This window comes from Camellia sinensis, chromosome 6 (assembly GCF_055761805.1).
Source record: "Camellia sinensis isolate YWXY chromosome 6, ASM5576180v1, whole genome shotgun sequence".
NCBI lineage: Eukaryota > Viridiplantae > Streptophyta > Magnoliopsida > Ericales > Theaceae > Camellia > Camellia sinensis.
In genome coordinates this window covers 117,337,188-117,352,755 of record NC_138966.1, presented here as the reverse complement: position 1 = coordinate 117,352,755, position 15,568 = coordinate 117,337,188, and the positions used below count along the sequence as shown (strand labels likewise).

The window sequence follows — 15,568 nt, the reverse complement described above, 5'->3', positions numbered from 1 at the left end:
TCCATATTTGTGAGTTTCTGGATCGAAGGATTGAGTGCAATATGTTTGAAGTCCAAGGATTGATAATTGGCAAAGGCATCCATGACCTGAATATAGAAAGGTGGGTAAGAGTGGCTAATAAATGCATGGACATTCTTTCAATGAGAAACAACATCGACGTATGACTCTTCATGTGCTCGATTGCTGGAAGAAAAAAGTAATTCGGCCATGAAATGTATCAGTCCGTTCGAATGCTAAGACGGTGGAAGTATTCAAAGGATTAAACGAGAGTTTAATACAGATGGTGAGTGACAGTTGCATTTTTGGGAAGATGAAAAACCCATGCACGTTCTAAGACGTGGGGAAAAGACCCTGATCCACTAATATCACCAAGTCTTGGGTATATTAGTGCGGGGGGTAATGTTGGCTACGTATTTTGTGCAAGCCAATTACAATTCAACACGTGGCAAAGTAAGGGTAATATGGGGAGACCATTCAAGTCTTCGATCCTGATCGTACACGTGGCAGTTAATATTGGTTGTTATGAGATCTGAGTAGCAGTGGATCAACAAAGAGATGTAAGGTGACGTGGCTTCAACAGTTACTCACATTCAAATTCAAATATAGGAGGGAAGCCTAACTGCAAGTGATGGCGTAGTGAAACTACTTATAAGGTAGCATGATCAGCGACCACGGAGGAGCAGTTCGACGGTTTGAAGTGAAATTCGATGGTCATCTTTGAGGAGTATAAATAGCAGGGAAGACCTCGGAAAATGGCCAGACTCAGATCCAAGAAACCAGTCTTACTTTACATATTTCGTTCCAGTTTTTATATTTCCTGTTCTTTACATTCCTGTGTTTTATTCCTGCACTGCACTTCATTCATAGGAGTAGTTTCAAGTAGATTGTCGCTGTAAACCTCTACGAGGCTGAGTTTGGATCATTGTAAGTTTTTTATACTAATGAAATGCTTCAATTACTCTTTATTTAACTGTTCTTATGCTTAAATTCTCCTAAATCAAGCCACCAGTAAAAGTCCTCTTCATTGAGGCTGAAAGAACTACAACACAATCGTCTGATAATTGGTTGGCAATCAAAATTATATAAGGACTGATTGATCCTTACTGGCACGCTCATAATTTCAGAAATAACCTTCGATAACCAAAAAGCCAACGGCTACTCACAAACATCCTGCATTTCACATATCACAGCTTTTCTTGGGTGGCCTCATACTTGAAGTTATTGCAATTGATGCCAGTATAAAGGCCATCGTCCTTCTTGTAAGTAATTTGTTTCCCATTAGAAAGAGTGTCACGCTGAGTATAAGAGAAGGGAACATCGCACGAACCCCTCGTCGCCATCAGACTCTCCTTCACCCTAGTCATTGGCGGAACAGTAACCTTGTACACAGTCTCCACTAGATTCATCGACGACTCAGGTTCTCCCCACGTGTATGCTCCGGTAAACTCAGCCCAAACCTCGACCTTCCCATCCACAATGAATGGAATGCCGGTTTTAATTGTGGTTTTCACACCCAAGTTCAACGAAACGCTTGTATTCCAAGTACTGCTCTTAGTCTCCGTGTACGCAGGCTTCACATCCACAGTATCATCTGTTTCTGTCCTGTTAATGGCTTCTCCAGTGGTCATCATGACGATGCTCTGATCGTAGATCCTAGCGTGGTTGAGGCGAAACTCCACGTTGTAGATGTTCCTTGAGATAACAAGCTCCTCCACCTCCAAACGCGCAAACTTGGCAATGATGTGGACAGCGGCATTGAGACTGTCAGTCTTGTCGTCGGCAGTGAGTCCCTTGCAGAAAACATTGTTACCTGTCACACATGTCATTATATTAAAAATGTCATTTATTCTATTTTATTGTTTATTAGATATTAGTTAGTGATAGGGGTCATGGGATAGTAGGCTAGCGGGTAGTGATCGTACTATATAGAATCCTTGGTTTAGATCATGGGCTTTATAAATCATATCTATTAATGAAAAAAAGAACGAAAATTATTTTGGAACTCTTCATTTATGAAGAACAGGAGATCAGGTTCTTCTCTATGTGAATCAATTGAGTAATGTTAGGGATACCAAATTTTCTACCAAACAAATGACCAAATGTCTCACATGGGTGTGGGGTCATTGCGGACCCCACACCCATGTGAAACCTTTGGTCATTTGTTTGGTAGAAAATTTGGGACCTCTAGCATTTTCCGAATCAATTGGAGGTCTTTCCCTCACTAACTAGGTCTTTCTCAAAAAGTACGTAACATTACCCAAGTTACGAAGAGCAGCAACATTGTTGGCAACTTTGATTGGCCAAAATACCGTGTCAAGGTTGTCGCTGGTGGTGTCATCTGAGTCAGCCCAGATCCAATTAGCCCCAGTGGTTTTCCAACTATGTGGCTCATCACTATACCTCGAATCCGACCCTCGTCTCCAGAATTTTCCAAAGTGATCGGACTTTATACGAATGCTGCCATCTCCGTTGGTGAAAACCACATCGCCCACCGTTGGATCGCCAATGTCATCGGATGCAAACTCAAGATATGGGAATGTCTCGAGACTGGTGGCGCTGAGGTAGTAACCATTGTCACCCTTGAAAACGATGTGTTTGGGCAGTATCTAGAGCGATTCCCAATCGATGTTTGTGTAGACGTTGCGGAGATTGTTGTCTTGTGTTGCTGAGCCTACGAATAAGCAAGAGTCGTGAGGGGGTTGAGCATTCCATAAACAGGCGTGTTGGTTGAGCTGGACGTGGCGAAATCAGACTGTTTTTGAATCGCCATCTTCGTGGACGGTGGGCTCGCACAATGTACATGACCATTTGGATTGCTCTTCCTCTGGTTGGTTTACACCTCTAGACTTCTCATTTTGATTTCTATAATTTTAATATTGAATTTATAACTTTATGTCAACTTGATTAAATTGATTAGAACCCTATTCTAAGTTGGATACAATTATTGTTACGATGAAATTGAGTAAAATGATTGTTAGTATGAAATATGAAGTTAGGGATGTAAAATAAATTATGTTGAGGAAGATGAAAATGAGTTATATTAAGTGAAAAACAAACAACATTCCGAGTAAAATAATAACAATAAGATTTAAAGGGATAAAATAGTCTTACTATTTTTAACCCCATGAGATTATATTTAAATAATACCTCCCGTATTGTAAGTTCCCTCTTTAGGGGGGCTTCGTTATCCCATAAAACTATAAATCTTATGGTAACTTTTCAAAACAAATATATTTTTTGTGGCCCTACCTAACTACTAATAATTTCATCCTTCAACTCTAGAATCCAACACGACTCATAACTATTAGTATTTTTTACAAAAAAATATGTCATAAGCAATATATGTCGCGTTGTTAGGAATAAAATTTTAAATTTGTTCAATTCAACTAATTAACCTTACACTACAAAAAAAATTGTTTTTTGCGACGGCAAAACGCCGTCTCAAAAGGTTTTTGCGACGGTAAAATGGCTTTTTGCGACGGCAAGTGGGGGTCACAACAAAGGGGGTTGCAAAAGGGTTTTAGCGACGGCACAGTGCCGTCGCCTTTTTTTTTGCGACGGGAAAATGCCTTTTTTGCGACGGCAAATTTCTGTCACCAATTATGAATGAAAATCTGAGTTTTTTTGCGACGGCACAGTATTGCCGTCGCTAAAAGGGTTTTTTGCGACGGCAAAAATACCGTCACTAAAAGTGTATTTGAGACGGCAAAAATACCATCGCTAAAGGCATTACATTTCAAAAAAATTGCTTTTTTGTGACGGCAAAACGCCGTCACTATAGGTATAAGGCGTTTTATAAACGTCACTGATACTTATAGTGGTGTTTTGAACAAAAACGCCACCTTTTTACTTAATTTCATAATAGAATTAATATAAAATATGCTCCGAGCTGGTTATTTACATTCCATTCACAAAAACATCATAACAGAAAATAAAAATAAAAATTGATAAAACCATCAAATTCAATATTTTACAAAGAACAATTAAACAGTACATGTTCATAAAAGCATATTTAAATTATAAAATTCACCCCAATCCTAAAAAAAATAAAATAAAATCTGAAATTCACCAGTCAGCACACTTGCATATTTAAATGCTCTTACAAAAAATAAAAAAATAAAAAATTTCCAGCAAGATTTCAATTTTGGGCCTATTTCAAAAATCAAGCTGCAAATTCCTTCTAGAATCAGATCTTCCCCTCCGCAAAATTTATCTGTTTGACTTACAAATAAATAGATAACAGTTGCAAATTATAATCTTTTTGAAAAAAATCTAGAACAAAGCAATAAATACCATCAAAATCATGAAGAGATAAAAGCTAATACATAAATCCCCATGATAATAAGAACATGTATAGTAAGATTTTAAGGTCAGTTTCATCAATCAACGTTTAGATAATCAAACACCAAAACACAATTATAGTACATTGCAAATGCGGTCAAGTACTTATTGTCATCTGGTATTTCGGTATGCCATTTGGTATTCCAGTCATAAATTAAGCAAATCACATGTACTTATTGTAAAACAAATCAAAAAAAAAAAAGGTAAAATTTATTTATATTGCCTGGATGGAGTTGGGGAGCAACTAATAAGGATAGGCACATATCATATTATTTTCTTGGTTATTATTATTGGATAGAATAGGCACATATCGTCTCAATTACAGGTGCTAGGCACATTGGACACTTTACTCTTCCTTGGACCAAATTGTCTGCGCATTTTGAACACGTGCACATGTGCCCACATCTGTGACAATATGGTATACAGAAGAAAGTTACGTAGAATTTTATCCAGTATGCCTCTAATCTATATCAAGAAGTCATATAGATTTGTTAATTTTATATCTGTACAGTAAAGAATCTATACTGGTGTCATATAGATTTGTTAATTTTATACCTTTACGATTCACGATTCGGTACAAGGTTATTTCGATTCACGATACAAATCTCGATTTGACAATTAAGGTTGCGTCCATAAAAGGAGGTGCTTAGAAGTGAATGAGTAATCTTAAGGTCACAAAAATAAGTTTCAAATGCAAATATTCTACACACTTCAAGAATTTTATTCAGCAAATATAACCAAGTCCACCAAACATATGTATGAGTGAACAAAGCGAACACCAATAAACAGATGTTAATGAAATAATAGAAATAAAATGGATGATCACATGAAACCATACAAGGATTGCAAGTTATCCTTTTCCATTACACAGCAAAAACAAATGCGCAGTGAGTTCTTGACAAGGAATTACCTAAATGAGGTATCTTCAAGCAAAAGTGATCTACTAAAAAATCAACAAAATGATATAACCATACTTCCTCTTTCTGCAAAATGTTTAATCATGCAAGTCCTGCATCTTATCTTAGGTCATATTCCATTGATCATTAAAGCTGAGAATACTTCATTTCAGGACATGTGAACATTGGAATCATTTTTGTAGTAAAAAAAGCTTATGCGCGTAGCTCATTGGAAGCTAAGAGTCTTATAGCCCAAAAATGGGAATAATGGTTTTAGTAGTTCCTTAATACCTTATTACTAATCTATTTATAGTCAAGAAAGCCTTTCACCTGGCTAACACACAAAAAAGCACCAGCTGGGAAAAAGGATGAAACACCGATGCAAGGTACATGAGAGTTATTTGTGGCCAAAAAGAAATCAAAATATAATTACGGAATTTCTGTATATTAATGTGCAACACAAAAGAGAAGGTTTAAGAATTACTAAACATGTGACTACATAATGACACTTACACATCCAAACAAAACATTTGCATCTGATTGAATATTGAGTGATCAAGGAATATGGAAAATACCGCATGAAGCAGATGAAACTTTTTTATACTTGAGGAAATGCATCTCTTACCTGGATCTTTTCCAATATGGTACACAAAGAGCAATATCAACAGGGTAGACCAGCAAATTTCTTCAAGTACAAGAAGCTAGGTAGACAAGTTGGTCACATCCACCTACTAGACTCATCAGCCACCTTTGCTTTGATAGGTGTATTTTCTATATTTTTTTGAAAAGAAAATTCATTCATTTCTTTATTCCCCATTAACCAAAAAGGAGATGGGTCAATGATTAGGAACTTGGGGGAAGTCAGGCTGATCAGGTTTCTCCATTCAAGAAATCATAAAGAAAAAAAAAGAAAAAAAAAAAAGTGCAGTGACAAACCAGAGGGCAATGAAAAGTTCCAGATCTATTACACTTGATGAATAAGAGAAGCCCCAAACCAAATCATTATTTGTCCAAAAAGGAAAGTATGATAATAAGATGAGTTAAATGACGAATAAGAAAAAAAACAAGAAAATGACATCTTTTATAGAGACAAAAGCAAACAGATAAGAACCCAACTACATACAAAATGCATGCTTAAAGCATACTGTGCATTTCACTTTGGACAGAACTAGATTTCACAAAGTATAAACCCCAAAGTAAACGTGAACAATTAAAGAAGGCATACTGTGCATTTATCTCAAGGACGTACTTCTCTTGCAATTGAGATGGACTTCAATGTCTTTCTTTAATATCACAAAAAATAAAATAAAACAAAATAAAAACTCTATTAATGCTCAGAATATCATAAGGTCCATTAACAAATGAATTCTAGTAGCCAGCACATGGCATATTTCTCCATCCAAAAATATAAAAAATATTTTAAATTCCACAAAACAAATGCAATAAATAGAATATAGGATACAAGAATGAAGACTCTTACCCATAACCCTCTTCAAATGCACTTAAAGCACCTGCACAATTACCATCAAAATCCAAAACATCTCCAATATTAATCTTCGCTAATGCTTGCCCTTGATTCACTACCAAACTACCAGTTCAGAATAATAATATATGAAGTATAGAAATAACATAATAACATAAAGTTGCATATTCATGTACAGAGCACCAATATTTGTGAAACAGACAAAGTCATAGCTATTAAAAGTACTTTTTAAAACCATGTATTCCAAAATCCCTAAGACTGATCGGACGATTTGGAAGAGAGAAGATCAAGCTTGCCTTCAGCCATGAGATTGTCGATGAGTCAAGGAGTTTGGTGAGAAGATCGAGAGCAGGGGAAATGAGTGATTAGGGGTGGAGAAAACAGAGCAGCGAGAGAGCAATACACACAGAGCAATGCTTGTAGAGATATGAGTGAATGAGATTCGAGATTTGAGAGATTCCAAGGGTTTCGAAGCTTTTTGCAGTACACTTGCAGAGAGAGAGAGAGAGAGAGAGAGATAGCGAGAGCAAGAAGGGTGAAGGTGAAGAGAAGGGTGAGGGCTTTAGGGATTTTGGGTTGGTTTGGGTTTGAGATTAGGGATTTTTAGGGGGGGAGGGAATGGAAAAAAAATAAAGTGGGGAGCGGGAATGGAAAAAAATAAAAGGGCGGGAATGAAAAATAAAAATAAAAAGGAGCGGCAGATTAAATAAATAAATAAATTTATTTTTTTGTTAAAATATATATTTTTTGTAGTTAATGAATTTTTTTTTAATTTTTTTTTTTTAGTTATTTAGATTGAAAATTTATTTGTTTCATTTTTATTTTAATGAAAAAAAATATTATTATTTTTTATTTTGTAGAAGTAGGGGTAATATATATTTTAATGAAAAATATTTTCCACTAAAATAAAAGTTAATTTTCTGTAGTCAATGAAAAATATTTTTTTGCAGCCTATTTTTTTTTATTACTAAAAATCATGAACTAATTTTTTGTGGTAGAGGAAAAGAAGCGGCAGCAGTAGTGATGGTGGTGGATAAGAGATGATGGTGGTGGTGGTGGTGATGGTGATGGCGAAAGAAATTAGTGGTGAAACTGTGGTAGTGGTAGTATAAATGGAGTGGCAGGGGTGAAAGAGAGGTAATGGTAGTAGTAGTGGCAGTAGTGGTAGTGGTGGTGGTGGAGTGGTGGCGATAATAGTAGTAATGGTAGTCGTAGAGGTGAAGTGGCGACAGTAGAAGTAATGGTGGTGGTGGAATGGTGTTTGCAGTAGTGGTGAAGGTGGTAGAGGAGATGGGTGGTGAGAAAGAAAAATGAGTGAGAGAGAGAGAGAGAGAGAGTGATGAGCGACAGAGAGACAAAGTGGTCGCTAAAAGTGCATTTTCTTGTAGTGGAGCGATATTTTTCTGCGGCCCATTTTTTTTTTTTTTTTGTTATTAAAAATCATGAACTAATTTTTTGTGGTAAAGGAGAGGGAGCGGCAGTAGTGGTAAAGGTGGTGGATAAGAGATGATGGTTGTGGTGGTGGTGATGGTGAAAGAGATTAGTGGTGAAGTTGTGGTAGTGGTAGAATAGATAGAGTGGCAGGGGTGAAGGAGAGGTAATGGTAGTAGTAATGGCAATAGTGGTAGTGGTGGTAGTGGAGTGGTGGCAATGGTAGTAGTAGTGGTAGTCGTAGAGGTGAAGTTGGTAAAAGAGATGAGTGGTGAGAGAGAGAGAGAGATGAGTGGTGAGAGAGAGAGAGATGAGTGAGAGACAGATAGAGGAGAGAGAGAGAGAGAGAGAGAGAGAGAGAGAGAGAGACGGAGTGATGAGCGAGAGAGAGACAAAGTGGTCGCTAAAAGTACATTTTCTTGTAGTGGATAGCTTAGTAATTAGAGAAGAGATGAGGGAGAGAGTGAGCAGTGTGAACACAATGGGGGAGAGAGACAGACAGACAGACAGACACATAGAGAGAAAGAGAGAGAAACAAAAGAGTGAGAGACAAACAAACAGACACAGAGAGAGAAAGAAAGAGAGAAGAGTGATAAGTGAGCGAGAGAGAAAGAGATATAGAGAGACAGAGAGACAAAGAGAGAAAGAGATAGAGAGAGACATATAGAAAAATAGAGAGAAACAAGAGATGAGAGAGACATATAGAAAGAGAGCGAAAAGAGATGAACGAGAGAGAGAATAGAAAAATAGAGAGGTAGAGAGAAGAGAGATGAGCGAGAGAGACAGAGAGAGAAAAAAGAGATGAGCGAGAAAGACAGAGAGAGAAAAGAGATGAGAGAGATAGAGAGAAGAGAGATGAGCGAGAGAGACATAGAGAGAAGACAAATGAGAGAGATAGAACGAAGAAAGATGAACGAAAGACATACAGACAGACAGACAAACAGACAGATAGACAAATAGACAGAGAAAGAAGAGTGATAAGTGAAAGAGAGAAAGAGAAGAGTGGTGGTAGTTGAATGGCATTTTCAGTAGTGGTAAATGTGGTAAAGAAGATGGGTGGTGAGAGAGAGAGATGAGTGAGAGACGAATAGAGAAAAGAGATAGAGAGACAGAGTGATGAGCGAGAAAGAGACAAAGTGGTCGCTAAAAATGCATTTTCTTGCAGTGGATCGATAAATCAAAAGGGAGCTCAATAAATAAAGAAGACAGATAATTCAAAACTCTTTTCAAAACTTAATTCAAATCAATTTTTAAATATTTTAAATATTTAAATATTTTAAAAATATTTTAATTTTGTAAGAGACAGATAAAGAAGAGAGACAGAGACAGAGAGACAGAGAGACAGAGATAGAGTGATGAGCGAGAGAGAGAGATAGACAAAGTGGTTGCTAAAAGTGTATTTTCTTATAGTGGATCGATAAATCGAGAAGGAGCTCGATAAATAAAGAAGATGGGAGTAAGAGAGTGAGCAAGGCGAACATAGTGAGGGAGAAATAGACAAATAGACAAGTAGACAGAGAGAGAGAGAGAAGAGTGATGAGTGAGAGAGAGACAGTGAGAGAGAGATAGATAGAAAAAGAGATAGAGAGAGAGAGATGGAAAGATAGAAAAAGAGAGAGAAACAAGAGATAAGTGAGGGATAGACAAAAAGAAAGAGAAATAGAGCGAAAAGATATGAGCGAGAGAGAGACACAGAAAAAGAGAGACAGAAAGAGAAGAGAAATGAGCGAGAGAGATAGAGAGAGATAGAAAGATAAGAGAGAGAGAGAGAGAGAAAAGAAATGAGAGAGATAAAGAGAAGAGAGATAGGCGAGAGACACAGAGAGAATGAGAGAGAGAAACAGGCAAACATAAAAAGAAGAGTGATAAGTGAAAGAGATAAAGAGAAGAGAGAGAGATAGAGACAGAGAGACAGGAAGATGAAAAAATGAATGAAAAGAGAAATGGTATATCAAAAGAGTAAGACGACATTGTTTTTTTTAATTTTTTTGCGACAGAAAAATACCGTTGAATTTATTCAAACCATTTTGTGACTGTATATATATGAAGCTATCTCAAAACCAAAATCACTATGCTAGGTTAGAGTTTTCCAAAAACTCTTTTGAGAAAATTAAACTTTCTTATTTTTCGTGTTATATTGTTTTTACTGAATTTTTTTTATATTTTAAGTATTTTTTAAAATTTTTAGACACACCTAACATAAATACACCCAAAAATTAAAAAAATTGTAAAAAAAATCTTTTAAAAATTCACTAAATACTAAAAATACAATAATTCAATACATTTTTTTATATTTTTATGTATTTATTAATTTTTAAAAATATTTTTTCATAATTTTTTTATTTTGTAGATACATCTAAGTAAGGTACATCTAAAAAAAATATTTAAAATTTTAAAAATATTTACTAAAAAAAAAACACGAAAGCCACTTTTTGCGACGGCAGAAAATGCCGTCTCAAAAAAGCAGAGTATTTGCGACGGCACTATTTGCCGTCTCAAAAAAGCAGAGCATTTGCGACGTCACCATTTGTCGTCTCAAAAATGAGAGTATTTGCGACGGTATTTAGTGCCGTCGCAAATGCTCTGCTTTTTTGAGACGGCAAATGGTGCCGTCGTAAATACTCTGCTTTTTTAAGACGGCAAGTGTGTCGTCGCAAATAGTTCCGTCTCATATACCCAGTTTTCTTGTAGTGTTAATTGATTTAATGATTAGTTTTCGTCAAAAATCCTAATGATATTATCAATTTGACTAAATTGATACAACATTTAAAATTAAAAATTAAAATTGAGTCAATTAAAAGTATAAGAACTAAAATGATACAAAAGACAAAATAGACTACTAATATAATTTATCCATAAAAGTTTAAGATCTAGACAACTTCAAAAGCAAAACAATTTTAACCTCACTAGATTGTTGGCACAAAAAGATGGTAGATTGTTAGCACCAAAAACAAAACAAAACAAAAAATAAATAAAAAATAATGAAAACAAAGGCTTACCTAGTATTTGTTGTTGTAACATCTTATGTGCACTAGTCCGTTCCCACATTTTGCCATTTCGACTTGGTACTTCGTGCATTGGCTCAAAACCTCCTCTCCTGAGAATTGAAGAAAACCGTGCGTTTTTACATCTTCATGTATGTAGCGCAAGTATTTTTTCTGGAATTCTGATTTGAGTGCAATAAACCTTGGCAATGCCATTTTCTCTCTTCTCTTCTATTTTTTTTTTTTTTTTTTTTTTGCCCCTTTCTACTTGCTCAGTTGATCTAACTTGCTTTCTGTCTTCTGCTTCCATTTACTCCAACCTGCTATCCTATTTATAGGAGAAAATGATGGCATAACTCATTAAATCTGTTGACCCCACACTTCTTAAAGTTAAAAATAAATAAATAAATAAAACCATGGGGAGAGAGGATAATTGTTTTTGTTCTATTTTTAAAGTCCTATTACACCAAGGCCATAATTTAGGTGTGCCCATTTGATGGACAATTTTTTATACTAGGGGTTGTTTAGGATATCCTAAATAAATGTACTTTTTAACTTTTTAGACTAAAAAGTTTAGGAAAAGAATATGGTTGTTTGGGATAACTTTTGACTTTTTACGAAAAAATATGTATTAAAAAATTATATAAATTAGTGTATAGGAGAAAATTGGATGGAATAGACCGTACGGTAGGATGAATTGAGGGACAGCATCGGCAGATTAGAGGATGGGAGATGATTCCGTGCTTTTCAGGCATTGAATTGGAGGTGTTGTTCGGCCCGTAGAGGCCCATCATGGGTCCCGTTTGCTAATCAAGACCGTTCAATATGTAGAACTCGTTGAATACTATATTCTTGTAAAAAATGACGTTGATCAGATATGATCGGTTTAGTTTGTTTTCAACCGTTAACTATAACACCATCAATTTTATAAATTTTAACTGATTTGATCATATAGTTACCGATATCTGATCAATGTGATTTTTAATAGACATATAGTACTCGACGAGTTCTACACATTGAATGGTTCAGATTATTAAAACGGGACCCATGATGGGCCCCCACGGGCCAAACAACACCGTGTTATTTGTACACCTAAATAAATGTAATTTTTCCCAAAAGTCAGCTCTACCTGCTCTATCGTCAGAGTTGTTTGAAAAGGAAGATTGTGTAAAATTAATTTTTTTATATTTTTTTTAGATGAATAGTGATAACTTTTTAACTTTTTGAGTAATTTTTTAGCTTTTTAGCTTTTTTTTGGGTACCCAAACCAGGCCTAAATTATTTTGAAAAAAAAAAAATGTAATTTAAGTGGGATAATAGCTTAGCAAAAGAAAAAAAAATTAAACCAGTAAATTTAAAAATACATAAATCATATTATATATATATGAACACAATTTTATAAGCCCTTTTAATGAGACTTATTTCTAGTAAATCATATCCATCAATATATATCAAATTTAATATTTTAATATAGGGAATTCGGGTGAAAAATCCAATCTTAGATTTTTTTTTCTTATCACTACAAGAAATAATAATTTTGCCGACCAAAATACTAGTCACAAAAGGTTGGATTTTTAGTCGCTGATACCATTTAGCGACTCAATTTTTTTGTCGCCAAGTTAGTCGCCTAAACCCTGTCGGCGAATGTTTTACCGACTAAACGCGTGTTTGGTCGCTGAAAGTGCAACATTTGGCTACTATTTTTTTTAGTTGGCAATGTAACCTTTTAGCTACAAAGTTTTATTTGGTCGGCAAAATTAAATGTTTGGCCACTAAATTATTGGTCGCCAATAGTCAATTTTATTTTTTTAAATTATACATTTACCGACCGATACTCAAGGAATCGGCGACCAAACCTTTTAGTCGCCAAAAGCTTATTCGTGAAAAAAAAAATAAAAAAATTACCCTTACTAGCTTCTCATCTGCTCCTGTAGATATTCGAACTATCAAACTCCCACACCATAAATCTTATACAACACACTCTTTCCACTACACCTCTATAACAACATATGATTATATATGCAACATATATTATTTATATAGTATATAGACCCGTATTAATATAAAAGTATATATATAAATATAATTATTTTTTATTGAACATAATTTATGAAAAATTAAATTATTTACTAGAAGAAAAAAAAAAAAGAAACCACTTTTGGCGACTAAACTTCTTTTTTGTCACCAATTCTATACTTTGGGCTACTAAATTTTTTAGTCGTTAAAAAATTTATTTCCCGCGCTAAAATTACCACTTTTGCCGACTAAACTTCTTTTTAGTCGCCAAAAAGCCTCATATTTGGCTACTAAACATCTTTTTAGTCGCCCAATGCCTTAGTCGACAAAAGCATCACATTTGGATACTAAACATCTTTTTAGTCGCCCAATGCCTCTCTTTTGGCTACTAAATTATTTTTAGTTGCCAAAAAGCCTCACTTTTGGCTACTAAAATTTTTTAAGTCGGTAAAAGAATCACTTTCAGCAACCAAACATCTTTTTAGTCGCCCAATGCCTCACTTTTGGTTACTAAATTATTTTTAGCAGCCAAAAGCCTTACTTTTGGCTACTAAAATATTTTTAGTCGGTAAAAGCCTTATATCGACGAGCAAACAGATTGTTAGTCGCCAAAACCTATACTTTTGGCTACTAAATTTTTTTAGTTGCCAAAAAATTTACTTTTGGCTGCTAATGCGTTTTCAGTCACCAAAACCTATACTTTCAGCGACCAACGGTGCTTTTTTAGTCGCCAAAGATACTTTTTCTTGTAGTGTACCCAAAAGGTCCAAGTGCTAATTTATTTTGTCTATAAAGACAAGCTATCATAAAATGACAAAAATACCCTTTCACTGACTCACACCTCCTCTCTTTTCTCTCTCTAGCGCTAGAACTCACACCCTCCTCCGTCCTCCTCCTTCATCGTCTGATGTCGCAGACCACACCATCGCGTCACCAGCACTCGCCGTCAAAATCTACGATCTTGAGTCTCACTCATGGAATTGTGCAATCGGAGAAACATTCCGATGGAGAGACGATTTGTTCGTGTTGATCTAGATGTTGTGCTCAAAGACCCAGATATGAGGTAAGTTGTCGAAAAATAAATAATAATGATACTCACAAACAAATATGTACAAGAATAGCAAAACAAATTATAATTCACTCAAACGAATTCAAAATAAATACGAAATCTTACAATCAAATACAAAGGAGAAGTAACCTCTCTCAACTCACAATCTTTCTCTAATTCAGATATTTTCTATATCTAATACAACACATTAGCTTCCTATTTATAGGTTTCTGAGGAGGATGAGAGACGGAAGCAATGACGCCAAAACCACCGTGTTTCGGATGCGTTCAGAAAGCTTCATGATGGCTTCCATTGTTGACCAACTAAGAGCTTCAATTCAAAACCATCTTCTTCAGTAGCTTTTGGATCATCTAGGAGCCTCAAGAACAATCTAGAGGAGAAGATGAGAAGTTGAATCCAAACTTCTTATGGGAAAAATTAAGGGTAAAATTGAAAATAAAATGTCCTCCAAAACAACAAAAAGAATTCTTATCAAATCATTTCACAAAAGGTACACCTCTCACTAATAAAAAAATATTCACTGGACCTAATGACTTATACCCTCTTTAAATTGGATTTATCACCAATTTTTTCTTTAATATATTGGATTTAGTTGTTTGAAATTTTATTAATATTTTGAAGGTTATTTACACAAACACCCCTAAACTATTGAAAAGTATCACTTTCATTCCCTAAACTATAAAAAATACAAATAGACACCTAAACTATTGAAAAGTATCACATTGCTTGGTTCCTCTTTTCCAAAAATACTTTTCAAAAAATTTTACTTTCTTGTTTTTTGTGTTTTTTTATTTTTTTTCAATTTTTTTTAATATTTTAAGTAATTTGTTTTACTTTTTAGACATACCTAATATAAATATACCTAAAAAGTAAAAATTTTGTGAAAAGAACCTTTTAAAAATTCACTAAATACCAAAAATACAAAAAAAAATACGAGAATTCAGTACATTTTTTGTATTTTTATGTATTTATTAATTTTTTAAAAAATTTTTTCACAAATTTTTTACTTTTTAGATACATCTAAGTAAGGTGCATCGAAAAAAGTAAAAAAAATGTTTCAAATTTAAAAAATATTCACTAAAAACAAAAAAAATACGAAAATAAAAAAACTCAATTTTCAAAAAAAATAATGCAACAAACTTAAACCAAACACACTGTTTTTTTTCCCCTTAAATTATGAAAGTATATAAATGAACTCCTTAAACTATTGACATGTTAATCCCAAATAGTTGGCCTAGTGGGTGGGGTCTGGGAGTGTGTTCCCTGCAAGTCTTAAGTTCAATTCCCACTAGATGTTATCAACTCATTGGGGCCATGCCCACGAGCTCTGCCCGAGATCTGCCTGATG

The 15,568-nt window shown here is 34.8% G+C and overlaps 1 pseudogene; it reads right to left on the bottom strand.

Annotated features, from left to right (window-relative positions):
- Positions 1 to 1,184: 1,184 nt before the first annotated feature.
- Positions 1,185 to 14,077, bottom strand: LOC145793528 (uncharacterized; annotated as a pseudogene).
- Positions 14,078 to 15,568: the final 1,491 nt, after the last annotated feature.